The sequence below is a fragment of the Pituophis catenifer genome, unplaced genomic scaffold (genome assembly GCF_029215685.1).
Source record: "Pituophis catenifer annectens isolate HBS135680 unplaced genomic scaffold, rPitCat1.0.hap2 SCAF_17, whole genome shotgun sequence".
Lineage (NCBI taxonomy): Eukaryota > Metazoa > Chordata > Lepidosauria > Squamata > Colubridae > Pituophis > Pituophis catenifer.
This window is the reverse complement of record NW_027256897.1, coordinates 9205374-9232864: the sequence shown is the minus strand read 5'-3', so window position 1 is coordinate 9232864 and position 27491 is coordinate 9205374. Positions and strand designations below refer to the sequence as shown.

Here is a 27491-nt window from a genome sequence, read left to right as displayed (position 1 = left end):
CTCATTTTACCTACCTTGGAAGGATGGAAGGCTGAGTCAACCTTGAGTCGGTCAGGATAGAACTCATGGCAGTCGGCAGAAATATTCTGCAATACTGCATTCTAACTACAGTGCCACCGTGGCAGATAGATGATAGATAGATAGATAGATAGATAGATAGATAGATAAATAGATAGATAGATAGATAGATAGATAGCTGAGGCCATTTTGAGACTTCAAGTGCTGACCCCCTGGAGCTGAGGGACAGGGAGAGGGGAATAGAGATAGTTGGGGTGTTGCAGTCAAAAGAGCCCTGGTAGCACAGCAGACTAAAGCACTGTTATTAACATCAGCTGCCTGCAATTACTGCAAGATCAAATCTCACCAGGCTCAAGGTTGACTCAGCCTTCCATCCTTTCTAAGGTAGGTAAAATGAGGACCCAGATTGTGGGGGCAATAAGCTGACTTTGTATAAAATATACAAAAGTATGAAGGCTATTGCTTAACGCATTGTAAGCCGCCCTGAGTCTCCGGAGAAGGGTAGCATATAAATCAAATTAAAAAAAAAACAAAACTTTCTCTTGGGAACCAAGGACATTCCTGCAGGTGTTCGGAAGGAGGGGTTTGATGTCACCTAGCAACTGGACTGTATCCTGATTGGGCCGTGTGACTGGTTGTTTTGGGAAAGTGACAAACTTTTATTTAGGTGGAAAAACGGTGGGAATATTCAGAGTCGGTTTTCCACCAGCCCGTGCCAATATGACATATCCAATAAACCTACTCTTTGAGGAAATTGCCTGCCTCAGAGTTTTGTTTGCTATGGGTATGTTACTTGGAACCCTGGACATTAAACCGACTCTGATTATTCCCACGACATTCTCTGAATTTGAAACTCTGAAGTTTTCTACTGCACAAAATAAGGATCTATGGAACAATCCTTTTAATCGGGTGCCCTTGTTCCTAGGTGGTGAATAATTCTCTTGGGGGTTATTTGGAGACTTGGTTTGAAATCAAAGGACAATATTTAGAACAAAACCTGGAAGCATGGGGATGAATCTTAATGGTCAATCTCTGTGGGGTATCACTGAGGACCCAAACAATGAGTTGATAGAAGAGATATTTGCAGCTCAGGGTTGAACAGTGAAGTGCCTGATGTTCTTTGAGCTTAGTGGCCCAGATAGTTGGTGTCTTGTAGTTGAAGTCACAGTAACTAGATTTCTTTTCTGTTTGGTTTGAAGGTCTATGCTCAAAGGTTGAAATATTTCCTTCTGGTCAAAATCTGGCCTTCTAAGCTCCATGTTTGATCAGAGAAAGAGAACTTGTTGTTGTTGTTAGTTGCGAAGTCATGTCCGACCCATCGCGACCCCATGGACAACGTTCCTCCAGGCCTTCCTGTCCTCTACCATCCTCTGGAGTCCATTTAAGCTCACGCCGACTGCTTCAGTGACTCCATCCAGCCATCTTGTTCTCTGCCGTCCCCTTCTTCTTTTGCCCTCCATCTTTCCCAGCATTGGGCTCTTCTCCAGGGAGTCCTTCCTTCTTATCAGGTGGCCAAAGCATTTGAGTTTCCTCTTCAGGATCTGGCCTTCTAAAGAGCAGTCAGGGTTGATCTCCTCTAGGACTGACCGGTTGGATGGCCTTGCAGTCCAAGGGACTCGCAGGAGTCTTCTCCGGCACCATCGTTCAAAGGCCTCAATTCTTTGGTGCTCAGCCTTCCTTATGGTCCAAGAGAAAGTATAGCTGCTATAAAAAATTAGCTGCTATATAAAAATTAATTCTTAAATCAATTTGATTTTTTAAAAAATATTACATTGAGAAAGCTCTCTTTGCTGAAAACTCTGCAATTGGCTTATTTGCCTCTAAAATAAAACAAGCAGAGAATTTGCTTCCCCCAGCAGTGGGAAGAAGGAAGGAGGGGTTACGAGGTGCATGTGTTAAACATGGCCTTTCCTGTTTGTTCCCTTTGTTAGTACGCCAGGTAGCGCTTACGCAACTGATAGTTTGACAGCTATCCCCTAGCAACCAGCGTCTCCAGGAGCTTCCCTACCTGTAGTTCAGCAAAACAGCTCATTCCGTACATAGTTACGTTTTTGTAAAAGCAATGAAAAAAAAACCTCCGTAGGGCAGTTTGCTAGGGACAGGTTGAATGCATTATGCTCCTTTGACTAACCTGCAGCATGGCGTGACCTGGAGGAAGGTGCATCCTTTGGCACCTTCTGTTGTTGCTCTTTTTTTTTTTTAAATTGCTTTCCACTCTGTGATGTCCCCTTCTTCTTTTGCCCTCCATTGTTCCCAGCATGAGGCTCTTCTCCAGTGAGTCCTTCCTTCTCATTAGGTGGCGAAAGGATTTGAGTTTCATCTTCAGGATCTGGCCTTCTAAAAAGCAGTCAGGGTCGATCTCCTCTAGGACTGACCGGTTGGATCGCCTTGCAGTCCAAGGGACTTCGCAGGAGTCTTCTCCAGCACCAGAGTTCTTTGGCGCTCAGCCTTCCTTATGGTCCAACTTTCACAGCCATCTCTTGCAACTGGGAAAACCAGAGCCTTGACTATACACACTTTTGTTGGCAAAGTGATGTCTCTGCTTTTTAGTATGCTGTCTAGATTATTCATTTTATCTAGTTTAATGAGAAGAAGGACTTGGGGTGACATGATAGCAGTCCTCCAATGTTTGAGGGTCTTCAACAAAGAAGAGGGGGTCCACCTATTCTCCAAAGTACCAGAAGACAGGAGAAGAAGCAACGGATGGAAACTAATCAAGGAGAGAAGCAACCTAGAACTAAGGAGAAATTTCCTGACAGTGAGGACAATGAATCAATCGAATAGCTTGCCTTTTGGAGTTGTGGGTGCTCTATCACTGGACATTTTCAAGAAAACACTGGATGGCCATTTGTCTGAAATGGTACAGGGTTTTCTGCTCAAGCAGGGGGTTGGTCTAGAAGACCTCCAAGGTCCCTTCCAACTCTGTTATTCTGTTCTTCAAACTCGGGAGGACTTGAGACAAAGTTGACTCCTCCACCCCATTCATTCTACATCTCCCATAAACAAAGTCATTTCACCCTCCCTTAACCCTAAATCCAGAAGTTTCCCATCAGGCCCCTTTCATAAAAGTGGCCTCCCAAGGGCCCTTCTTAAGAACAAAGCTAGAGCCTTCCTTCATTTTCTGATTCGGACTCGTGAGCAAACCCCTGGCTCAGACACGGAGCTTTGCTGGGTAAATAACTCGGGTAGTAATCCTGTGCTTGAATCCAGCTAATTAAATCCTGGCAAAACATCCTTTCTGGCCCAATAACAGCAAAGACGACAAATGAAGGGGGGGAGAAGGAGGAGGAAGAGGAGGAGGAGGGGAAGAAAAGAAGAAGAAGAAGAAGAAGAAGAAGAAGAAGAAGAAGAAGAAGAAGAAGAAGAAGAAGAAGAAGAAGAAGAAGAAGAAGAAGAAGAAGAAATAATTATTATGAAAGAAATCCTAGCAAATCAGCTCTATCCTCCTTCTCCAACCTGGAAGAGAAGAGGAGGAGGAGGAGGAGGAGGAGGAGGAGGAGGAGGAGGAGGAGGAGGAGGAGGAGGAGATGCAAATTGCTTGTATTGGACATGGGACTGGCGAAGGCAGATTTAAAAAAGCAAGCAGCTCTTGAATTCTGCATCCTTTGGTGGAAAAACAGTTTTGCTTAACACAAGGGAGAGGTGGATCAAATTAAGTTTTCCCTATTTCCCTCCCCCAAAGTAAAATTCTTCCTTTAACCAGCAGCTGGGCTACTCCCTTGTTCGTCCAGAGGTGTCAAAATAATCTCGAAGAACAAGAAGAAGCAGCCACTGAGGGGGACAGAGACCTCAAAAGAGAAAAAGCGGGAAGGAAGGAAGGAGAAAAGAGGTGTCTAAGAATGCCATCATGTCGCAAAGAAATGGACAGTCCTTTTTTTTTTTTTTTTTTTTTTTTGATTAAGCAGCATCCACTTCAGCTGCAGGGCTGACCCCCAGCTTTTCTCCAGCTTTTGGGAGGTGGGATTATCCGCTGCTTCTGTTTAATTACACCTCGGATGGAAGAAGCAACCGGGAGTGGGGGAGGGGAGAAGGCTTTGATTCCTCTTTAGAGGCACAGTTAAGTCAAACAACATGGCTGGAAGGCTGAACTTTTCATTAAGATAAAGAGGTCTCGGATGGGCCGAGCACCGGACAGTCCCCAGTTAATATCCCCCTTCGATTGATGCTTTTAAGCTCCAGATCGGTATTCTCAGCCAGGCTGGGGAACCTTGTTCCCTCCTTGAAAGAAACAGATGCGAGATATTTATTTACGGCAGGAGGGAGAAGGAGGAAAACAAAGAAAAACGGGAAGCTATTTTTTATTCATCTTAGAGAGAGAAAAATCCTAATTCCTCCCTCTTTTTCCCCTACGTTTTTGTTAACCTCTCTCTCAAATACCAACTTCTAATTTTATTTTATTTTTTAGCATATGGCAAATAAATGGACTTAAGGGAAAGGGAAAGGTTCCTGTCGCATATATCTGCTAGTCGTTCCCGACTCTAGGAGGCAGTGCTCATCTCCGTTTCAAAGCCGAAGCGCCAGCGCTGTCTGAAGACGTCTCCGTGGTCATGTGGTTGGCATGACTCAATGCCAAAAGGTGCACAAAACGCTGTTCCCTTCCCACCAAAGATGGTCCCTATTTTTTCTACTTGCATTTTTTACGTGCTTTCGAACTGCTAGGTTGGCAGAAGCTGGGACAAGTCACGGGAGCTCACGCTGTTATGCAGCACTAGGGATTTGAACCGCTGAACTGCCGACCTTTCGATTGACAAGCTCAGCATCTTAGCCACTGAGCTAACATTCAAATGTTAATGTCCATTAACACCAACTTGTAATAATAATAACCATAAAAAAGACTCCCAAAAAATATGTTTGGATAGTGGACGTGGCAGTGCCTGTAGACAGCAGAAGAGAAGAGAAAGAACTGGCGAAAAATCATCAAAGATCTGCAAATAACAGAATAACAGAGTAGGAAGGGACCTTGGAGGTCTTCTAGTCCAACCCCCTGCTCAAGCACTATAGCATTTCAGACAAGTGGCTGTCCAACATCTTCTTAAAAACTTCCAGTGTTGGAGCATTCACAACTTCTGGAGGCAAGCAGTTCCACTGTTTAATTGTTCTCACTGTCAGGAAATTTCTCCTTAGTTCTAGATTGGTTCTCTCCTTCATTAGTTTCTATGCATTGCTTCTTGCTCTGACTTCATGTGTTTTGGACAATATGTTGACCCCCTCTTCTTTGTGGCAGCCCCTCAAATATTGGAAGACTGCTATCAAGTCACTCCAGTCCTTCTTTTCATTAAACCAGACATACCCAATTCCTGAAACCGTGTTTTAGCCTGGAGTCCTCTAATCATCTTTGTTGCTCTGTTCTGTTTTCTTTCTGAAGTCTATTAAATTTATGAAATAGAAATAGAACAACTGTAGGAAAAGGAAGCAATGGTAGTAGTGATAGGTAATCTTGGGTCCAATCCCAAAAGTCCTGGAGCAACTTTTGAACACTCCTGACATTGACAAAGTCTCCATCAGTCAATTTCAAAAGGCAGCTTGACTTTGGAGCAGCTTACATCCTGCAAGGTGTTTGATGATGTTAAAAACTTTTAACATCATCAAACGAAAACATCTGCCTGTCCCAGGTCTTTGGGAAGGACTCGATAGGTTGACAAAAAATGCCAAACCCAGCCTGAACATCTGGCTGACTGTGCAATGGACCGTAATCATAATGTTACTGGTGGAGATACGAATGTGAGATTCCTGGTTTAAAGCAGTTTAAAGCTTCGTCGGACATCTTAACCCATCTGACAGCGATTAAACGAAGCAAGCTGGTAGATTTTTTTTCTTAACTAAAGGAAACAATAGTTTAAAAAAAAAATCTTTCCACAAATATGTAGCAATTGATCGTCTTGTCTCTGGTCTTTCTCATTTTAAATTGAGTTGGATGGAGCGAGCGTCCTACATCAAATCGGTAGGTTATTACCTGGTCACAGGGATTTACAATCAGTTATATGTGGGAGGTATCTCTGCCTCTGAGCTCTTTCCCTCCTCCAATTCCTTCCAGATTTTCTTGCATCCACGGGATGTATTTATACCAGAATGATGATGTTTTTGTAAAACAGAAGCACATTTAGAAGGGTTGAGTTTGGACGTTCTGATTTTGAACTCTTAGTGGAAAGGTGATGGGAATTTTGAAGATTATAAAAGAAGGCTAGAGTTTCGTTTGTGTCCCCTGAATAAAGAAAATAGCAAGATTAATTTTGTTTGTTTATTGCTTTCAATAAATGCCCTTATGGCTACCCAACACACAACAATGGCCAAGGGGGATTAATAAAGGTCAAGAACCCAAGGCAAAAAGGAATTATGATAAATATAAATAAATGGTCTGAGTCTCTGCGGTGGTATATAAATATAATAAATTATCAGTACATACACAACAGTGTGTAGGGTCCTTGGTGCTCTCTGAACTTGGTGGTTTTCTTGCAGATGTTTCATTACCCAACTAGGCAACACCATCAGCGTTAGAAGGGAGTAGGGTTTACAGAGAGGAAGAGGAGGAGGAGAGGGGAAGAGGGAGGAAGAGGAGGAGGAGGACTGTGGGGTCCCTTAGTGGGCTTGATAGCATTGACATTGCTAGAAATGAGTGGGGGTTTGCTCTCTACTTATATACAAGTGGCAAATACAAATAAGCAGAGAGCAAACTAGTTGAGAGTGAACTAGCACTGATGATGTTCCCTAGTTGGGTCATGAAACATTTGCAAGAAAACAACCAAGCTCAGAGAGCACCAAGGATCCTATCCTCCTCCTCTTCCTCCTCCTCCTCTTCCTTTTCCTCCTCCTCCTCTTCTTTCTCCCTTCACTTCTCCTTCACAAAATCCACTCCCTTCTAGCACTGATGATGTTCCCTAGTTGGGTCATGAAACATCTGCAGGAAAACTTCCAAGCTCAGAGAGCACCAAGGACTCCACACTTCAACCCTGAGCTTAAAAAAAATCTCTTCTATTGACACAACAGCGTGCAATCATAGTGGCAAGTTCTTTAGCTGACATTGGCCTTCATACATGTCAAGTTCTTCCCAAGAATTGTATGTTATAATGTAATGGTGTATGTGTGTAGATCCAAGCAGTTTGGACCTTTTGCAACTAACAGATAAAAATTTTGTCGAGGCACAATGCAAGACTTTTCGGCAGGACAGCCAGTGTGCCAATAATTTATTTATACCGTAATATTTCAACTTCGATTTTCAGATACTTTTTGATGTGCTCTCAAATTCTTTGTCTTCTATTCTACTATCTCTTGATACTCCCACATCAATTATCCATACTTTCTTCTTTTTCAACCACAGCTAAAGCTAATAATTATGAGCATTATTAGATAGACATAATAGCATCTAAGCTTTTTCCTTTTATCGTCTGCTTCAAACCAGCACAACCTTAGAGACTTCAAGAAAATCCAAAATGGACCGATGGACAAAATAGACAGCTTTCAGTCGAGAGTTTTTTCTTCCTTTCTATTTGTCTATTTTCTTCTACGTTAACAAAGCGAGGTTTCGAATTCACCAAAGACTTACAGCTGATAGAACTGCCAGCAAAAATAAAACTGGGAAGAACAGAGGTGCGGGGATAAAATAATATAGTTTTTAAAAAAAAAAAAACTCATAACCTACAGTTTGCTGGCTGAAAAAAAAAATAAAAGGCCTTCAGAAAATTATTTTGATGAGCTGATGAGCGGGCTAAAGAAGAAAGAAAAATTGGCGGGAAAGTGGGGGGGGGGAAGAAATATTTCTTCCTCATATTCTACCCACTTAAAGACCTTTGTCATATGTTTCACATTAAAGCTATCGTGCTTTTAATACTGGTGGTTAGCCGGAGGGAAAAAAACCCGAAGCAAAGATTCATGTAGCTTGCAGGCCTATGGTAACTGAATATTTAATAGTTTTTATGTGTGTTAAGGAAGTATATATTTATTTAACAGGAAAATTATCAATGGTCAAACAGATTCTTCTGTGGTTGTTGTTGGGATGAATCTGTAGGTTATATATTTGTATCTTGCCTTTACTATATTTACCAATAACTTATCCAACACACCTTCTGTCTCCAATTTTCCTCATAACAACAACCCTGTGAGGTGAGCTGAGCTGACTCAAAATCTCCCAGACGGCTTTCACGGCTAAGACAGGACTGGAACTCGGAACCCGCTCTGGGAATTGTCTGAAGCCGAGGTCATTATTTTATGACCCGGAAGTAAGGTTCTCCACTAAGAAATCACCCGGAGTTGTCCGCAGTACGAAGTTCTAGCTTTTAAAAATAAGTATTGTTATGAGTGTGGAGAGAGTTCGTGGACATCTTAATCTGAGCCATGGAGGCAAAATCTGTACATGTATTTGTTGTTGTTGTTGTTAGTTGCGAAGTTGTGTCTGACCCATCGTGACCCCATGGACAATGTTCCTCCAGGCCTTCCTGTCCTCTACCATCCTCTTGAGTCCATTGAAGCTCACGCCGACTGCGTCAGTGACTCCGTCCAGCCACCTCGTTCTCTGCCGTCCCCTTCTTCTTTTGCCCTCCATCGTTCCCAGCATAAGGCTCTTCTCCAGGGAGTCCTTCCTTCTCATTAGGTGGCCAAAGTATTTGAGTTTCATCTTCAGGATCTGGCCTTCTAAAGAGCAGTCAGGGTTGATCTCCTCTAGGACTGACCGGTTGGATCGCCTTGCAGTCCAAGGGACTCGGTCTCTGGATTTTCAACTGTAAGTCCCACCGGCCCTCCCTAGTTATGGGAAATGATTCAAGAAGAGTCCAAAAACTTTGGCAACCAGAAGCAAAGAAGTCCAAAACAAAAATATATAAGAGTTGAGTCTTAAGTAAGACAAATGGTTTATTGTCCTAACTATAACTGATCAAACAGGTGAGCTAAGAGGGCTAAGGAAGAAGCTGTAGGACATATACAAGAAGGAGTTACTGAGAGGTCTCCTACTGCTATCCTTTTGGAATATGCTATCCAAGATGAGCTGTCTCACTCTTGAATGACTATACGGCTGGCATGACAGCAAAGGATGCAGGAGCAATGTCCAGCATCTCCAGGTAGGCCCAGAAACATTTGAAGATTGATTGATGATGTTCCCAATATACTTGGTCAGTGAGAACAATTAATCAATAGGACAGCTTGCCTCCAGATATTGTGGGTGCTCCATCATTGGAGTTTTCAAGAAGAGACTGGACAGCCATTTGTCCGGAATGATTTGGGCAGCAGTCACCAACTGGTGGTCGGTGGACCACTGGTGGTCCGTGAGAAAATTTTGGTGGTCCGCAGAAAAATTATTTGCATTTTTTATATTGCACTAAATGAGGGGTCCTCAAACTACGGCCCCTGGGCCGGATACATGCAATGAACGTTTGTGTTGCTGCAGAGAGTCTCCCCCTTTGGGGGTTTTTTGTGTGGGTCAGAGGGGAGCATTCGAACTTGGGGTCTGCTTCAGCCTCCTGGTGCGGGGTTTTGGGCGAAGGGTTGAGGGAAGCGCCGCTGGTGGCAAGGAGTCACAGGACCTCGTTCCAGTGGGACTGCCTCATGGCCTGGAACTGGCTGACTATCTCAGCCCGCTGAGCCTCCAGGCACCGGTACCTGGCCTTGCACTCCCTCAGGCCTTCCCTCTGCTTGGAAAGCCTATGCTCCTAGTCCTCAGTGAGGTGCTTCTGCTGAGCCTCCTTCTCGGTCAGATCCAGTTTGAACTGAGCCAGCTGTTTTGCCAACTCTTTCTCGTGGTGGCTGCTTAGCTCCAACAACTGCTTCCTGTTGGGACCCTAAGGAGCCCAGGTGGGCAGGCAAGGAGTGGCCAGGAGGAGAGGGGCAAATAGAGGCCGGTGAGGTGCCCCTCGATGTGAGTGACGTCAAGTTGGCCATGCCCACCCAGTCACATGACCACCTAACCACGCCCACCCAGCCAGTCATTAGGCAGATCATATTAGCGGTTCCGCGGGATTTAAAATTATAAATTTAGTGGTCCCTGAGGCCCGAAAGGTTGGTGACCCCTGATATAGGGTATCCTGCTCTAGCAGGGGGTTGGACTCAAGGACCTTGAAGGTCCGTTCCAAGGTCTATTGTTCTGTGTTCTACCTGTGTTTCCGTCACTTCACTGACTTGGATGGAGAAGCTCCAACGCTCGCGTTTCTTGCCCTCCGTTTCTACAAAATTCTTGCTCTGACCTGACCAGCAGCTCTGGAGGCTAATCCTGGTGAATCCCGCGTGGCTCTAAGCGATGTGCGTAGATTAATAGGCATCTTCTCCAAAAGGAAGGCTGTTAGACTTCCATTGACACATGATATATTTTATTACCTCGCTGAGAATAATGGCATGAACCGTGCCAGCACATTCATCAGCAAGACTGCCAAATCGGTTGTCTCGCATCCAGGATGATGCTAGGAAGATTTCTCTACTCAGAGGACCCTCAGAATTGGGTTTTTGCTATTTCTGTTTTGATGTGATCCCCAAAATCGGCAGCAGGACTTAATTTGATTGTTCTGTCCCAAACCTCTTGTTTTTCTCCTACCCTCCCGCCCTGATGCTTGATGGTTCTTATCTAAGATAAATGGTTTGATAATAAAAGCATCTTCTGTTGTCTTGTTCACACACTTCCGCCGATAGATTGCTGGCCCACTGAACGTGCTCTGTCTAGGAGGAAAGGAAAGCTTATTCCTGAGACCTTAAAAAAATATATCAGATCAAGCAGGTTCTGACCAGTTCTGGAGAACCGGTAGCAGAAATTTTGAGTAGTTCGGAGAACCGGTAGTGAAAATTCTGACTGGCCCCACCCCCATCTATTCTCTGCCTCCCAAGTCCCAGCTGATCAGGAGGAAATGGGGATTTTGCAGTAACCTTCCCCTGGAGTGGGGAGGGAATGGAGATTTTACAGTATCCTTTCCCTGCCACGCCTACCAAGCCATGCCCACCAAGCCACGCCCACAGAACCGGTAATAAAAAAAATTTAAACCCACCACTGGAGGGGAGGGCTGGCGTGGGCAGGGCTAGCCGAAAATCAGCTGGCCGGTGGGAGACAAGCGTGCATGCATGGTGGAGCTGATCTAGGGCAACGTCTCGCGTGCCCGCAGAGATGGCTCCACATGCCACCTGTGGCACGGGTGCCATAGGTTCACCATCACGGGTATAGGGTCTCCTCCTTGAACAAGGGGTTGGACTAGAAGACCTCCAAGGTCCCTTCCAAAGTCCGTAATTCTGATCTGCCAGAATAATTCCAAAATTAGTTTCTCAAAGCTATTGTGACATGTCGTGACTCAGACAGAGGGCCAAAGAGACGGGATGTGGCCATGACAGTGACAGAAGCCCGGAGACAGAGATTTCAGGTGGAACCTTTTCTTTTTGACGGCGAGTTGACAGCTGATGGGTTTTGGAGAAGAATGCTTTTCCACAGCTGCCTCGGGATTTTCACAGGGGCTGAATGCGCCAGCACAGGCGATGAAATCAGGAAGAGTTCGGCATTGTATCTTCTGTTAGATGGGAGTAAACAAGGAGGCCTCTCCCACCTCAGGTACACAGATACTGTTTGGACAGCTGCAGTGTCCATTTTGAAGGATGCCATCCCTTGGCAGTCTGTGGGCTAGTTACAAGGCCTGTGGGCGTTGCCATAGAGATGGCAAAATGCTCAGCCGAAGGCGCGCCTCTCGAGGGCTCTACATCCAGTCCGAGAAAACCAGTTTAGCTCTGAGCGGAGATACAGGGAAGCAGCCCCTAGACGGTTGTGAAAGAGAACGCCGGAACAACAGACATTTCTCCTTAAAGGAAAACATTTGTAGCTCCGGGTTGAAATGAGGGGGTCCACGGCCCCCTCATTTCTCCATCGTTCCAGGTTGCTTCTCTCCTTGGTTAGTTTCCATCCGTTGCTTCTTGTACTGCCTTCAGGTGCTTTGGAGAACCGGTTGACCCTTTCTTCTTTGTGGTAGACCCTCAAATTTATTATTAGTCATATTTCTATGCCGCCCACTCTCCGAGGACTCTGGGTGGCTTACACCAAAGACAGTATACTAAATAGCATATTGCCCCCTAAGAATCTGGGTCCTCATTTTACCCACCTCGGAAGGATGGAAGGCTGAGTCAACCTTGAGCCGGTGAGATTTGATCCGCTTATCTGCTGAACTAGCAGTCAGCTGAAGTAGCTGCAGTACTGCACTCTAACCACTGCGCCACCTCGGCTCACTAAAATATTGGAAGACTGCTATCATGTCGCTCGTAGTCTTGATTAAACCTTAAACCTGTGTGGAATAAACACAAGGCCGATGTTCATACCGCATTGAACAGTCCTCTTGTGGCCTCCGTGTGATTGCTTGATTCTAATTTCAGACTGTTGTGAATGCTTCTCTTTGAGTTCGTCCTGAGACTACATAAACCATGTGGTTTTCTTGGTAAGATTTTCAGGACGGGTTTTGCCCTAGCCTTCTTCTTCCTGTATCCGAATGAGAAGGAGTGGCCCAAAGTCAGATATTTTAAGATTTGCTTCATCCCCTTACGCACAGATGGGATTTGAATACGATACAGCTTCTGTATTGAGCTGTAACCTCCCTCTTCTCTCCTGAAAATGTGTCTGGCTTCAATAAAAATTGGACCGTCTTGATTAATCTTCTCGTGGAGAAATCCTTGAGCAGCTTCCAATGAATTCCCTGGTTCTCTGAAACATGGCTTGGAAAACGTTGATGTCATAGACGATTGGGTTGGATCCAATTTTCTCTCTCCTGAATCTAAAGTGTTGAGCAAATTCATTGGAAAACCATCAAAGATTTCCCCTCTAGCACTTCCTTCTATAGGAAACTTAGTGTGGCTGCCTTATCTATCTATCTATCTATCTATCTATCTATCTATCTATCTATCTATCTATCTATCTATCTCGAATGAAGGTAAATCTATGTGTCCCAGGATAATGTTGCAAGATCCAATCTGGGTCAGTCAATGGGACCAGAGCTTTAGTCTTCCAACCTTTGGGACTTGTGCTGGAGCCCATCTCCAGAATCTGTCCTATGGCCTATTCAATGCAGTGGCCACACACAACCAGGCATCACATAAATACTATGCCTTGAATAGCCTTCTCTCTGGTAGAGAGAAGTTCCCTGAAGATGGGCTCCAGCATGAGTCTGAAAACTCAGAAAGCTAAACCTGGTCCCGGTGACCGACCCAGATTGGATTCTGCAGGAACTCACAACCTTTCAGATGTTTCTCAACTATTGTGAGATCCTAGCAATTACCCTTCAACAACCTCTGCAAGAGCATAAGTTGACAGTCCCACAGACTAATTCCTTTCCACGTAGATTGGATGATGACATCTGCAATCAGAGGTGGGTTTCGGCAGGTTTTGACCAGTTCTGAAGAACCGGTAGCAGAAATTTTGAGTAGTTCGGAGAACCAGTAGTAAAATTTTTGACTGGCCCCGCCCCCATCTATTCTCTGCCTCCCAAGTCCCAGCTGATTGGGAGGAAATGGGGATTTTACAATATCCTTCCCCTGCCACGCCCACCAAGCCATGCCACGCCCACCAAGCCACGCCCACAGAACTGGTAGTAAAAAAAATTGAAGCCCACTACTGCCCACAATTCTTCATTAGCCTACCCAATAACACTGCTGGCAGGAGCTGATGGATGCTGTAGTCTAGTCTATTGACATCTTCTGGCTTGGCTTTGTGGAGAGAAAGTGGGAAGGGGGCTTGATTTAGCAAACGGTGGTCCAGACAACGAAGGTTATTTCCTTTCTTCGCACCCGCACCCCACCTCTTTCACACTTCCTCTGTTTGGCAAGAGCTGTTTGTAATCTCAGCAGCATTTTGTTACAATCCCTCAGCCGGACAACGGTGGAATGCCAAGAGTCAGCAAGCTGAAAGGAACATCTCGGGCCCCGAGACACTTAATTTGAAGTATCTGCCAAGCCAGCTTGAATGCAGTTTGGAGAGTCCCAAACATAGCTGAAGGCTAGTTAGCTGTTTTCCCTAGCAACCTCAGGCTGACCTCCGAGGCAGAGATAAATCTTGTGGAGGACTAAGAGGGCTTAAGGAAGACACACACACATACACCCCATTCAAAATTTGGGAGAGCTTTCTGGGCAGCATTTGTCTGTTGAGAGAAAGGAAAATCTTACTTGAAAATGCATGAAGATGTAGTTTCAGTTGATAGAATTAGAGAGGAAGGCACTCAGTAAAATCCCTTTCCTTTCCTTTCCTTTCCTTTCCTTTCCTTTCCTTTCCTTTCCTTTCCTTTCCTTTCCTTTCCTTTCCTTTCCTTTCCGTTCCGTTCCGTTCCTTCCCTTCCCTTCCCTTCCCTTCCCTTCCCTTCCCTTCCCTTCCCTTCTTCCCTTTCATCTGTCCTTCCCTCTCCTCTCCTCTTCTCTCTTCTCCTTCCCTCTCCTTCCCTTCCCTTCCTTCCCCTTCCCCTTTCATCTGTCCTTTCCTTTCCTTTCCTTTCCTTTCCTTTCCTTTCCTTTCCTTTCCTTTCCTTTCCTTTCCTTTCCTTTCCTTTCCTTTCCTTTCCTTTCCTTTCTTTTTTTCCTTTCCTTTCCTTCCCTTCCCTTCTCTTTCATCTGTCCTTCCCTCTCCTCTCCTCCCCTCCCCTCTCCTCTCCTCTCCTCTCCTTCCCTTCCCTTCCCTTCCCTTCCCCTTTCATCTGACCTTTCCTTTCCTTTCCTTTCCTTTCCTTTCCTTTCCTTTCCTTTCCTTTCCTTTCCTTTCCTCTCCTCTCCTCTCCTCTCCTCTCCTCTCTTCCCCTCCCCTCCCCTCCCCTCCTAATCATGTAGGCACGAGCCATGCGTGGAAATAAATATGCTGTCAGTGAAATCCAGACTGATACTAGGTTGTATCTGGCTTCAGGCAATGGCAGTTTCTGGTGACAGAGGTCTGCCTTCGTTTGGACTCAAAGCTCTACGACTTATGACATCAGTTTCACAGCCAAAGTGGTCCTTCCTTCCTTCCTTCCTTCCTTCCTTCCTTCCTTCCTTCCTTCCTTCCTTCCTTCCTTCCTTCCTTCTTATTTTTCAAGAGGGAGGGTTAATTGCCCTGGTGCCCAAAACACAGAGGAAACCCATCCAGACTCTGCTGCCATGTTTGAAATATGGCAGATGGTTGGACACGGATCAACTCCAGGACAGTATGTTCAACCAAAGCTGGGGTGCTATTCAGCAGGTTCTGACAGGTTCTGGAGAACCGGCAGCGGAAATTTTGAGTAGTTCGGAGAACCGGCAAATGCCACCTGTGGCTGGCCCCAGAGTGGGGAGGGAATGGAGATTTTGCAATATCCTTCCCCTGCCACGCCCACCAAACCACGCCCACAGAACCAGTGGTAAAAAAAAATTGAATTCCACCACTGAACCAAAGTATCTGATTCAACATTTGGGGGATCCCTATATCTGTTCGGATAAAAATTAAAAAATGAATGAATGAATGAACAAATAAATAAATTAATTAATAAGCTTCAAAATAAAACGGGAAGAAGGAAGAGTTCTTCCTTCTGGGCTCCCAAGACTGTTCAAAAGGATGTCAAGCCCAGCTCCAGACTTTAATCTGTCTGAAGCTCTTAACAACCATTACGTCAATAATGATCAACATTGCCTTGCTTGCCAAACATGGCTGGAAACGATGCCAATCATTCGCAGGTTCTGGGCCTTTCGGGGTGGGTGGGTAATGTGTTGTTGAGGGAAGCCTGAGATTCTTCTTTCCTGGAGGACCAGTGGGTGGGAGATGGCAGCCTTGGATGGCCAGTCCATTGCCCGACTCCGCACCAACCCTCCTGAGTTTCGCAGGAAAATGGCTAACAATGGCGGGGGGAGCCTTCTCTCCTTTTCAAAGGGTTAACCCGTGTGCGCGATCTTTTTAATTGTCAAAAGCGCTCTAGGCTATTCGGGTTGGCAGATTCTTCAATAATCTGTTTTATTTTTACCTGCTGGGAGCTTAATTAAAAAACAAAGAGGCTCAATTTAAAGCTGATTACTATGCTAATTTTGTAGGAATTGGGCTGCGATTAAGCAGCTTTAAAAGAGGGGGGGGATTTAGTTTGCCCTGGGGGAATAGGTTGGAGGCCGTTTTTGATTCCGTTTCATTACTTAGCTACAATTATTTATAAACTAAATGGAAATCATGATATTAAAGAGTAATAAAAAACACCAGTGTCTATGTATTATTGAGCAGGGGAAGTTTTCTCCTCCCTCTCCCCCCTCTCCCTCTCTCTCTCTCCCCCTCCTCTTTTTTCTCCCTCATTTTTTAATTTAGCACCGAAACGTGCCGGGGACTTTATTACGATGACTTGCAGTTAACACAGCTAAATGCAGTTGTTAAATATAAGATGCCTTTTATATGGGCCCATAAATTGGGTCTTTGTCTCTTCTGCTTTCCCGCCGATAGATCACGTGAATAAGTTTATAAAGTCATCACGGTGACAACCAAGATGAAGCTCAGGTTGTTGGGAGCAAAGAGTTTTATGAGATGAGAGGCAAAAGAAGTCTCTTTAAATGGGAATAAATTATCTCGGGGTGCGTGGTTTAAGACCTCTGGGAATCTGAGGCTTGAGCGTGGAAGAACTTAAGCTTGCAATCCCAGCAGAGCTGGGTCGATCTGAATTGCTCAGGAAGCATCTGACGGAGCAGATCTCAACTTGTTCTGGAGATCTCCTGTGGTTTCATGCAGGGGTGGGCTGCTGAGGGTTTGCAGGGATTCGGGAGAATCTCTAGCTAAGATTCTGTGCAGTTTGGAGAACCCCAAAATCCCACTCCTGGCTGACCCCGCCCATTCCACCTGTTTCCGGCCTCCAGAGGGCCTCCAAAGCCTGGGGAGGCCATTTTCGCCCTCCTGGAGCTTGAGGAAAGCCTCCGGAGCCTGGGGAGGGCAAAAATTTTGAAGCCCACCCCTGGTTTCATGCTTGGAGTGTCCAAACAGGGCACATTCAAACCCCTGCATTCAATTGCTTCAGTGCTCAGTGGATCGTTGTGAACATGAAACGAATCGTTGGGGACATTCATGTTGTCTTAAACTCTGTGGATGAAGGGCAGCGATAAGGAGTAAGAAATAAAACAGGGAAGCCATGGCAAAGGACGAAGTATCGGGGAGAAGTTTGACGCATGGCAGGATAACAGGAACCTTCTCATGAAGTCTTTATGGAGATTCTCAATCATCCAGGTCATGGTTGTCCCAAAGGTGCTTTCCAAAACACAACTGGACTTCCTTCAATTCTAGTTCTCATCCAGAAGTAGAATTGAAGAAGCTTCTTGAATGAGAAGTGAGACATCTTGACATGCTGAGGCTCTAGAAAGAGTGCAGAGAAGAGCAACCAAGATGATTAGGGGACTGGAGGCTAAAACATATGAAAAACGGTTGCAGGAACTGGGTATGTTTAGTTTAATGAAAAGAAGGACCAGGCGAGACATGATAGCAGTCTTCCAATATCTCAGGGGTTGCCCCAAAGAAGAGGGGGTCAACTTATTCTCCAAAGCACCTGAAGGCAGGACAAGAAGCAACGGGTGGAAACTAATCAAGGAGAGAAGCAACTTAGAACTAAGGAGAAATTTCCTGACAGTGAGAACAATCAATCAGTTCAACAATTGGCCTCCAGAAGTTGTAAATGCTCCAACACTAGAAGTTTTTAAGAATTTGTTGGATAACCATTTGTCTGAAGTGGTGTAGGGTTTCCTGCCTAAGTAGTTGGTTGGACTAGAAGACCTCCAAGGTCCCTTCCAACTCTGTTACTCTATTTTCAAGGAATAATCCAAGAAAGACCAGTTGATTTTTGGAAAAGCATTTTTGGGACATCCCATGAAGTCATCCCTCTGGTCAATAGTTCTACTGATACACAGTTCTTCCTCGTATAGACACAGCTACCTACCTATTCTATTCTATCCCATTCATAATTTCTATTCTATTCTATTCTATTCTATTCTATTCTATTCTATTCTATTCTATTCTATTCTATTCTATTCTATTCTATTCTATTCTATTCATGTGTCTGTTCATTTCTCTTCTTCAAGATATAACTCTCTTTCAACCCAACCCCCACTCCAACGCTGTTCTTTCTTGCACCCATGATAGGGTGGTTTGGTGGCTTGAAACTTGTCTTGGCTACAGATGGATGTGTTTGTCTTCCGATGGAAGAATAGGATCAGTAGCAATAAGCTAGCAGTGCAGGTGAGGTTGGGGAGAAGCAGATTTTTTCTTCTTTTTTTCTAGAAAGCAGAAGAATTTTCCCCCGAAACTTAAGAGCTGCTAACGGTGGAGCAGCAGCAGCAGTGAAAAATTTTCCATCCTGCTGCTAAGCCTCCAAAAACTTCCCTCGGGTGTGAAAAGTCCCATCACAGGGAATGCTTTTCAAAAATGCATTGGCTTGGACCATTGTTTGAACATGGTGAGTGGGAAGGATGTGCAGTCTTTGAGAGGTTCAACCCTGTCTTTCTGATCTGCCTCCTGACCCAGCGTACACCTTACATTCTTCCTTTCATGACCAACGCAGTGGGTATGTGCCCCGAGGCAACCCCTCCATTCGCCCCCTGGTCCTTCATCAAAGGGACTGTTTACAGATGGCTTGGGTTGTCTTTGGATGCCCCATAAACAGTATTCTTTTGTCTCCAAAAGGAGGAGGAGGGTGGGGAAAGCTGCTTAAGCCTTTAATGATAAGGATTTGGAGATGGAGGAGGTACTTTGTCAAAGCAAAGGGGATTGTCCACCATCAGCTTAGTGAGAAGGAAGATGGGGCGCGATCCTGGCGCAAGTGGCCTTTGTTCCTTTCTCTTGGGGGATTCTAGATCATCTTGTGGCCAGTTCAGAGACGGGAAGGAAGAGCTTTGGACAGGGCACCTCTGGGGGAAAAGCTTAAGATGTTTGTCACACTTGACTAAGGCCATGGAGCTCTTCAAAGAAGGTCTCCAGGGATTTAGGGGGTGGGCGGTAGGAAACTAAAAATAACAAGTCCTGTTGCATGGAATTTGGCAGGGAAGGGAAGGAAAAGAGAAAGGGAAGGAAAGGAAATGAGGTAGAGAGGGAGGGAAGAAGAAAGGGAGGGAAAGAGAAAGGGAAGGGAAGGGAAGAGAGGGAGGGAGAGAGGGAAGAAGAAAGGTAGGGAAAGAGAAGGGAAAGGAAAGGAAAGGAAAGGAAAGGAAAGGAAAGGAAAGGAAAGGAAAGGAAAGGAAAGGCGGAAGGGCAGGGAAGGGAGGGAGGGAGGGAAGAAGAAAGGGAGGGAAAGAGAAGGAAAGGAAAGGAAAGGAAAGGAAAGGAAAGGAAAGGAAAGGAAAGGAAAGGAAAGGCGGAAGGGCAGGGAAGGGAGGGAGGGAGGGAAGGAGGGAGGGAGGGAAGAAGAAAGGGAGGGAAAGAGAAGGAAAGGAAAGGAAAGGAAAGGAAAGGAAAGGAAAGGAAAGAAGGAAAGGAAAGGAAAGGAGAAATTCAAGACATGTTAAGCCTAGTTAAGATAAGGGACAACTTTCCTGATGATTGTTTCAAACCTTGAAAAAAGAGACCATATAAAAGTTTTAGTGAAAAATGGAGATTAAAGGTTTCGCTTCCCCATTTCTCATAACATTCGAGATGGGGGAATTCCATGTTCTTTGATCTGTTTTGGTCACCTCCTGGAGGCCTGGAAAAATGCAAAGGAAAGGACAATTGGGGTGATTAGAAGGCTAGGAAGCTCTCTTATGGATGGCAACTGCAATGCTTTTTCCTTTTTAAGTTGAGAGGCTGGGGACAGCAAAAAACGGGACTTCCGGTCCTACCGGAAGTTGGCAAATGGGCCGTTTTCGGCCTCCAGAAGGCCTCTGGGGGGGGGAGGCCATTTTCGCCCTCCCCAGACTCCTAGAAAGGCTCTGGAGGCTGGTGAGAGCAAAAAAATGGGCCTACCGTGCCATCACGTGCCAGGAGCGGGGGGAGTGGGGGGGGTCACACGCACATGCGTGGGGGCAGGGCACATAGAAGTATGGGTGTGGGCACACGCACACAACCCTCAGCCCATCCCCCCACTCCTGGCACGTGATGGCAAAAAGGTTAGCCATCACTGCTCTATATCATTTCAGACATTTCTGAAAAACCTCCAGTGATGGAGCAGCCACAATGCTTAACGCATTGTAAGCCGCCCTGAGTCTCCGGAGAAGGGCGGCATATAAATCAAATTTAAAAAAAAAAATGTCTGAAGGCCAAGCCATTCCAAGATTGGTTTATTAGTTTTAAACCCTGTTGCTATTTTCTGATTTCCGAGCGCCATCTCTTCCGTACTCGCTGTAAGGAAAGATCTCTTATCTGTGTTTGTGGAGCTTCTGGAATGCAGATGATCAACCACAGCCAGAGAGTGGGGAACTATAAGGACTTTTAGCCAAGTCCAATGAAGCCAGTTTTATGTTCTTACCCAAGCTAACCCAGCAAGCACACATCAATAGATATTAGGACACGGTGTATCAGTTTGACATTAGTCGTGCAATTGCTAGTAAGGAGCAAATTCCACCAGGAACAGATTCGAGTTTATTAAATGTAGCTTCCTTCCTTCCTTCCCAGCAAAGTTGGGACGACGACCGTAGACTACGTGATGGGAAATCCCTGCCACACGATATTATAATGGTTTATGTTTTTGCTAAAGGGAAAGTTCCTAATCAAATGCAGTATATTTGAGTGCTCTAATTTGCTAGGAGAGGCAACAGAGCTGTGGTTTTGTAGAAGTTGTTCTGCTTTGGAGTAAGAGAAAAAGAAAAAGATGAATCCTTTTTAAAGATTGGTTTTGAAATCACTGCAAAAGCTTTGGGTTTTGGGTTCGATCCGTATTCTGTGGCTCGTTCTTAAGAGTGTGATCAAGCGACGAAAGGGGCGGGGGTGTGCTTAAAGCCAATATTGATGTTTTATGCGAAAGGTGCTCTGGCTGACTTTACAATCTTCTGGCTTATCGCTAAATCTGCAAATACAGGTGCGGAGTGTCCAATTCGCTAAATCTCCAGAGCAAACACAGATGTTGAGAGGATGAAAAAAAACGCCTGGTTTTTTCTTGGTCCTTCAGTGTTGATTAGAGCGAGGATAAATACTCGAATGAGATCTACTCGGACTTTCCTTTGCAAGAGGATGGTGGGCCTCGTTTTCTAAGTCCTTTTGCATCCTCGGTTTCTCCCAATCCCACACCACCTCATTTCTTTTCCTTTTTGATTTCCTGGGGGTGCATTATTCAAATAGAGCAAGCAGTAGTTCTCAACTGTTTGCCGTTTGCTTCATTCTCACCCCAAATCTCTACAAAGGAGGAGGGGGCAGACTAACTGCGTCTTGGATCTAATGGGGTAGCCATGCGAACGTGGGGTCCCTGGTGTTCTCTGACGTTGGTGGTTTTCTTGCAGACGTTTCATGACCCAACTAGGTAACATCATCAGTGCTAGAGAGGCGGAGGAGGAGGAGTACTGTGGGGTCCTTGGTGCTCTCTGAGCTTGGTTGTTTTCTTGCAGACGTTTCATGACCCAACTAGGGAACATCATCAGTGGTAGAAGGGAGTGAGGTTTGCAGAGAGGAGGAGGAGAACTGTGGGGTCCTTGGTGCTCTCTGAGCATGGTTGTTTTCTTGCAGACATTTCATGACCCAATTAGGTAACATCATCAGTAGTAGAAGAGAGTGGGGTGTGTAAGGAGGAGAAGGAAGACTGTGAGGTCCTTGGTGCTCTCTGAGCTTGGTGGTTTTCTTGCAGATGTTTCATGACCCAACTAGGTAGTATCATCAGTGCTAGGAGGGAGTGGGATTTGTGTGGGGGGAGGAGGAGGAGTGGGGAGAGAACTATGGGGTCCTTGGTGCTCTCTGAGCTTGGTTGTTTTCTTGCAGACCTTTCATGACCCAACTAGGTAGCATCATCAGTGCTAGGAGGGAGTGGGGTTTGGAGGGAGGAGGAGGAGAAGTGGGGAGAGAACTGTAGGGTCCTTGGTGCTCTCTGAGCTTGGTGGTATTCCTGCAGATATTTCATGACCCAACTGGGGAACATCATCAGTGCTAGAAATGAGTGAGGTGTCCGGAGTGAAGGAGAAGGACCACTGTGAGGTCCTTGATGTTCTCTTGATGGTTTTCTTGGAGAAGTTTCATGACCCAACTAGGGAACATCATCAGTTCTTCATGTAGCTGCTATATAAACCCCACACTCTCTTGCACAGGTGATGTTCCAATAGAAGAGAACATTTATCGCTCAGGGTTGGAGTCCTTGGTGCTCTCTGAGCTTGGTGGTTTTCTTGCAAACATTTCATGGCCCAACTCCTGAAGCACTGATGATCTTACCTAGTTGGGTAATGGCGGGAGAGAACCAAGGACCCCACAAGCAGTGCTGGGATTCAGCCGGTTCGCACCACTTCAGGAGAACTGGTTGTTAACTTTCTGAGCAGTTTGGTGAACTGGTTGTTGGAAGAAATCATTAAGGCAGAGAACCGGTTATTAAATTATTTGAATCCCACCACTGCCCACAAGTATACCACTGCAACGAGATAAGGGTCTCCAGGCAACGTTTACATTGGAAAATGTTCCTGAGCAACTCATTAGGAGCAAGAGATATACTCTAAAGGGGCGCGGGGGACTTAAATTTTTACAGATGTAAGCGATGGGTGCCCAGCAATTTTCAGAAGAAAATGGGTGGGACCAGGAGAAAAACATCAACTGATTTAATTAAATGCAAATATAGATCAACATTTCATTTAAAACCTGAATTAAATTAAGAACTGCCCACAACAATATTCTTCACACCTTAACAGGGGCACCTGTGAGCAGGATGACTCCTGTGGCATCTCTATTTTTCAAGTTAGATTTAGGCCAGACAGGAAGTTCTTTCCAAGAGACGATTATCCTCTTTAGAACTGGGCATATCATCCTAAATCTGGTACAAAATTGAGGAGGAATCATAGGAATCTTCTGTCTGTGATTTGGGTGGTGGAAATGGAAAGGGATGAATTGATGAGCTCCTTCCAAAGGAAGGGAAGGATATAAAATGTTGTTATAGGAAGCATAACATAAGCAGTAACGTCAGCAATGCAGCAGTAATCAAGATGAAATCAATCTGAGTGTTATCCTATTTCTGAGCTTGGAGACATTTTGTTACCCAACTAGGTAACATCATCAGTGCTAGAAGGGAGTGAGGTTTACAGACAGGAGGAGAACTGCGGGATCTTTGCTGCACTCTGAGCTTGGCTGTTTTCTTGCAGATGTTTTATTACCCAAGCAGGTAATATCATCACTGTGACTTGCTCCCTCTTTGTAAACAGTAGCTCTGATCTTGGTTATTTTCTTGCAGAAGTTTCATTACCAAACTAGGCAGTGGTGCTATTCAGCAGGTTCTGACAGGTTCTGGAGAACCGGTAGCGGAAATTTTGAGTAGTTCGAAGAACCAACAAATACCACCTCTGGCTGGCCCCTGAGTGGGGAGGGAATGGGGATTTTGCAATATCCTTCCCCCAGGAGTGGGGGGGGAATGGGGATTTTGCAGTATCCTTCCCCTGGAGTGGCGAGGGAACGGGGATTTTGCAGTATCCTTCCCCTGCCATGCCCACCAAGCCATGCCCAAACCACACCATGCCCACCAAGCCATGTCCACAGAACCAGTAGTAAAAAAATTTGGATTTCACCACTGGTCTATGGGTCTATGACCATCTTGGTTCTGAGCACAAGTAACCTTCCTGTAGTTATTAGTTGAGCAACTTGCCGGGTGGGCGTGGCCATGGTGGGCGTGGCCCAATCTGCCTCCTGCACCACGGGGGGCATTCTTGCCCTCCTCGGGCTCCAGAGGCTTTTCTCGAGCCTCCAAGAGGGTGAAAACAGCCTCCCCAGGCTCCGGAGGCCCTCTGGAGGCCAGAAACGGGCCTTCCCGAACTTCCAGTAGGCCCATTTTTCGCCCTACCTGAGGCTCCATGCACGCCCTGCACTTACCGGCATCCAAAACGGGCTGCGTGGGGACTCCTGGGTGGGGATGGGCAGGGTGATCGACTGATCGACAAGCTCAGTGTCTTAGCCACCTGGGGGTTCTCTGAACTGCACAGAATCTTCGCTAGAGGTTCTGCCGAACCCCTGTGAACTCCCAGCAGCCCCACCCCTGGTTGGAGACCTAGGAAATAGAGCAGGGAGGAAGAGAGAGGCGATGGTTCTTTCTCCCCCAACAGCAAATCAAAAGAGGTTCCATTGGCAACAGCCCTTCTTCGCCAGTCTGTTGTGTTTTGTTGTTGTTGTTTAACCTGCGCCCCACTGTTTCACGGCGAAGGGAGGGAGGCGAGGAGCATGAAACATTTTGTTTATAAAACGCCTGTGTGTTTGTTTTATCTCGCCCTCTTCTCCTCCTCCTCCCCCCCCACCCCGGAGGACACCCTCCTCCTCCTCCTCCTCCCCCCCCACTGCAATTCCGATAATGGATGTCACCACTGAGCCTTGTGTGTCTTCTACCGCAATAACAGCACCGCAGAAGCTTTTCAGAGGATTATTAATAAAAGATTGTGTTGATGAGTTCGGAATTTGGCAATAGACCCCCCGCTGCAAGAAGAAGAAGAAGGGGGGAACAAAACCCCGTTAACACCGCAGGACAGTGAAATCCCTCCCTTGCAAATCAGCAACTAAACAGCTTTCTTGATGGACTCCAGGCTGTAGAGTGTCTCGGCAAGGCCACATAGCAAGTGATTGTCTTGTTTTATGCCAGCCTCTGGCTGGAACTGCCGCCCCCTCCCCTCTTCTTAATGGTCCCCTTTTGGGAAGGAAAGGAGCATTATCCTTGCATCCTCTTAAGTCATCCTTGCCAGCCCACCCACCCACCCCCGACACACCAATCTTCAAGATACAACACACATTACTTTAAAAAAAAAAAAACAGCCATCAGGAGTTCTGAACGCCGCTGGAATTGGCACCGAAGGCAGTCCCCGAACTGCAAAAAATAGCAACTGTAGTTGGTAAACTCAGGCAGCTGAGTTTCGTGCCGTCACATTTCCCTGCGTGAATGACAGTTTTTTGAAGGATGTTCCTCCCACAGGAAAGTGGGATGGGGATCAAGGGTGGGATTCAGACCGGTTCGGGCGAATCAGATGTTAATTTTAATCTGGTTCGCTGAACCAGTAGTTGCAAGGATAGGCTGACCCCTTCCACCCTGCTCTGCCCCTCCCAGGAGACTCCACGCAGCCCGTTTTGGATGCCAGGTAAATGCGCGGAGGCTCTGGGAGGGCGAAAAAACGGGCCTCCCGGAAGTTCCAGAAGTCTGGAAACGGGGCCAATTTCCGGTATTCAATTCAAGGTATTAGCCATGACAGCCCTGGGTTCTACAAAAGGGACAGAGTCTCCTTGAAGAGCTGTCTAGTCCAGGGGTCTGCAACCTTAAATACTCAAAAAAGCCATTTGGATCTGTTTCCCACAGAAAAGAAAACACCGGGAGCCACAAAACCTGGGTGGGCGTGGCCAACTCAATGTCACTCACTTCTACCAGTCACATGACCCCCTCCTAGCCATGCCTACCCAGCCGGTCATTAGGACAGAGAACCAATTGTTAAAAAACACCAGGAACCACAAAATCCTTTTGACATTTCTCTCTCTCCCCCTCCCTCCCTCCTCTCTCCCTCTCTCTCTGTATCTTGCTGTCTCTATCCTGGCCGCTTCTCTATCCCTTGCCATCACCTTTACCATCTCAGGCCAGGCGAGGAGTGACTGGGAGGGGAGGGCGAGCGGTGGGGCCAGCCAGTGGTGGGATCACCTGACAGGGAGCCATAGCAGAGGGCCCAAAGAGCCGCATGTGGCTCCAGAGCTGCAGGTTGCTGACCCCTGGTCTAGCCCAAAAGCAATTCCATACGGCCACCCTACTAGGATTCCAAAAACATTTTCCAAGTCCTGGTGTTGTCCTCATTACAGATATTATGAGAAGGAGGCCAGAAATAAGCCCCAGCCAGCACTCTGCCCCACCCACCATCTCCCATCCTTGCCTAGTCATGTTTCCATGGCCAGTAAGGAAGTGACAAAAGCTGGCTCATCTCTACAAAATATCCCTCCCCCCCCCCAAACACTCCGAGATGTTTGCAAGGACGCCATTGCGTTCTGCAGAGTTTGCAGCTGCAGGCAGGGGAGAAAACTATGGGGCTGAATGGCAAGAATTGGCAGGAGTCCCTGCCAATGGGGAACCTGCCCACCCTCCCCGAACTCTGCCCAGCTCCCGGATCTCAAATCGCAAAACAAATTTGGCCATGCGAGCTAGGCTACAGCTGAGCCAGAATGAAAAAAAAAATTGGCTGAGAAACTCATGAAGAAGCATGGCTGCGATGACTATTGATCTGGGAGTGGTGCCAAGATTCTGGGGTGGAGGGGAGACCCCCAAGGCAAGAAGGAAATCTCCTACTTGGAGACGTTGGCAGGTGAATCTGGAGCCTTCTTTATGCAAAGCAGGCCATCTATCTCTCAGTAAAGTCCCTTGTGTGATATCTAGATCTCCTATCCAGATCCCTTCCGGAGGTGTAGAACTTCCAACTTCTCTGCTGTGGCCGAGCTGCCAAGCAAATTCTGAGGATGAAGTTTCCATATCTTGACGTGGTCCAGAGTTGGAAAGCCTCAGCTGCCTTAGTAGAAGCCGCTAAGTGGAGGGAGGAACAGATACCCAACTTAACTCCCTCTCCCCGCAAAAGAAAGGAAGGCATCATCCAACCAAAAGAATAAGATCAAGTTTGGTTGTATTTAACCATTGATGGGTCTCCCTAAATATCATCCCCTTCTTTTCTAAAGGTTGGATTGGAGAACCCTTCACAGAGAGGACACCTGGTGAATGCTTTTAAGTAGAGGGCTGTCTGTGAATACTCCTTCAGACCTTCAATGAAGGCAAGACTATACAACTCAGTATACCCCAAGTATCAGGTTGATGTTCTCCTTCAATCTCAGATGTTCCAACATGAAGACAATTCTGGTTTTGTTTCTGTTTTTTGCTTTGGATTCTCCAGATCAGGGCACTTGAGAAGTTCTTCTAAATTTCTCAAAGCTTGTTTTGTTTCAGCCTTGTAGGGCTTCGAGGTACAGTCTCAGTATCCCCGCCTTTCTGAACCTTCCTTAGCTGCTCTACATTCCCAAACTTTAAAAAAGATGGAATAATAATGGATGGAGATTCTTCTTAACTTCCTCCCTTGGGGTTTGAAGGATGGAGAACCACCGAGGCTGCATGTTGCTGGAGAAACGATGGCATCATTCAAAGAGAGGCCATCTTGAAGCTCGGTCAAGGCAAGAGTTTCACTTGTCCTCCTACAGAAATGTTCCTCAAATGCTCTACTCCTTTGAAAGCAATTTCCAAAGCAAATTCTCTTTTCTGAACAAAATAATCCTCCTGTTAGGAAGAACAAAACAGCAACTGAATGGTTCTATGTGGCGCTAATTATAGCAGCTTTTATTGTCCCTCTTGTCTCATGGATGGGGAACCGTGGCCAACATTTATTACACCAATATATCTCACGCTCCCAAGGCAGAGGTTGCAGTCCAAAGCGAGCGTTGCTTTCTGAATCATCCAATCCCTACAAAGTAGGTTGCACGATAGGTTCAAAGCCGGCATGTTCTCCAACCCTAG

The 27491-nt window shown here is 46.1% G+C and overlaps 1 protein-coding gene across 3 annotated transcripts in view; it reads left to right on the top strand.

Annotated features, from left to right (window-relative positions):
• The window catches only part of LMX1B (LIM homeobox transcription factor 1 beta), a 117199-nt gene that overhangs the window by 71964 nt on the left and 17744 nt on the right, over positions 1 to 27491 (top strand). The window lies entirely within an intron of this gene.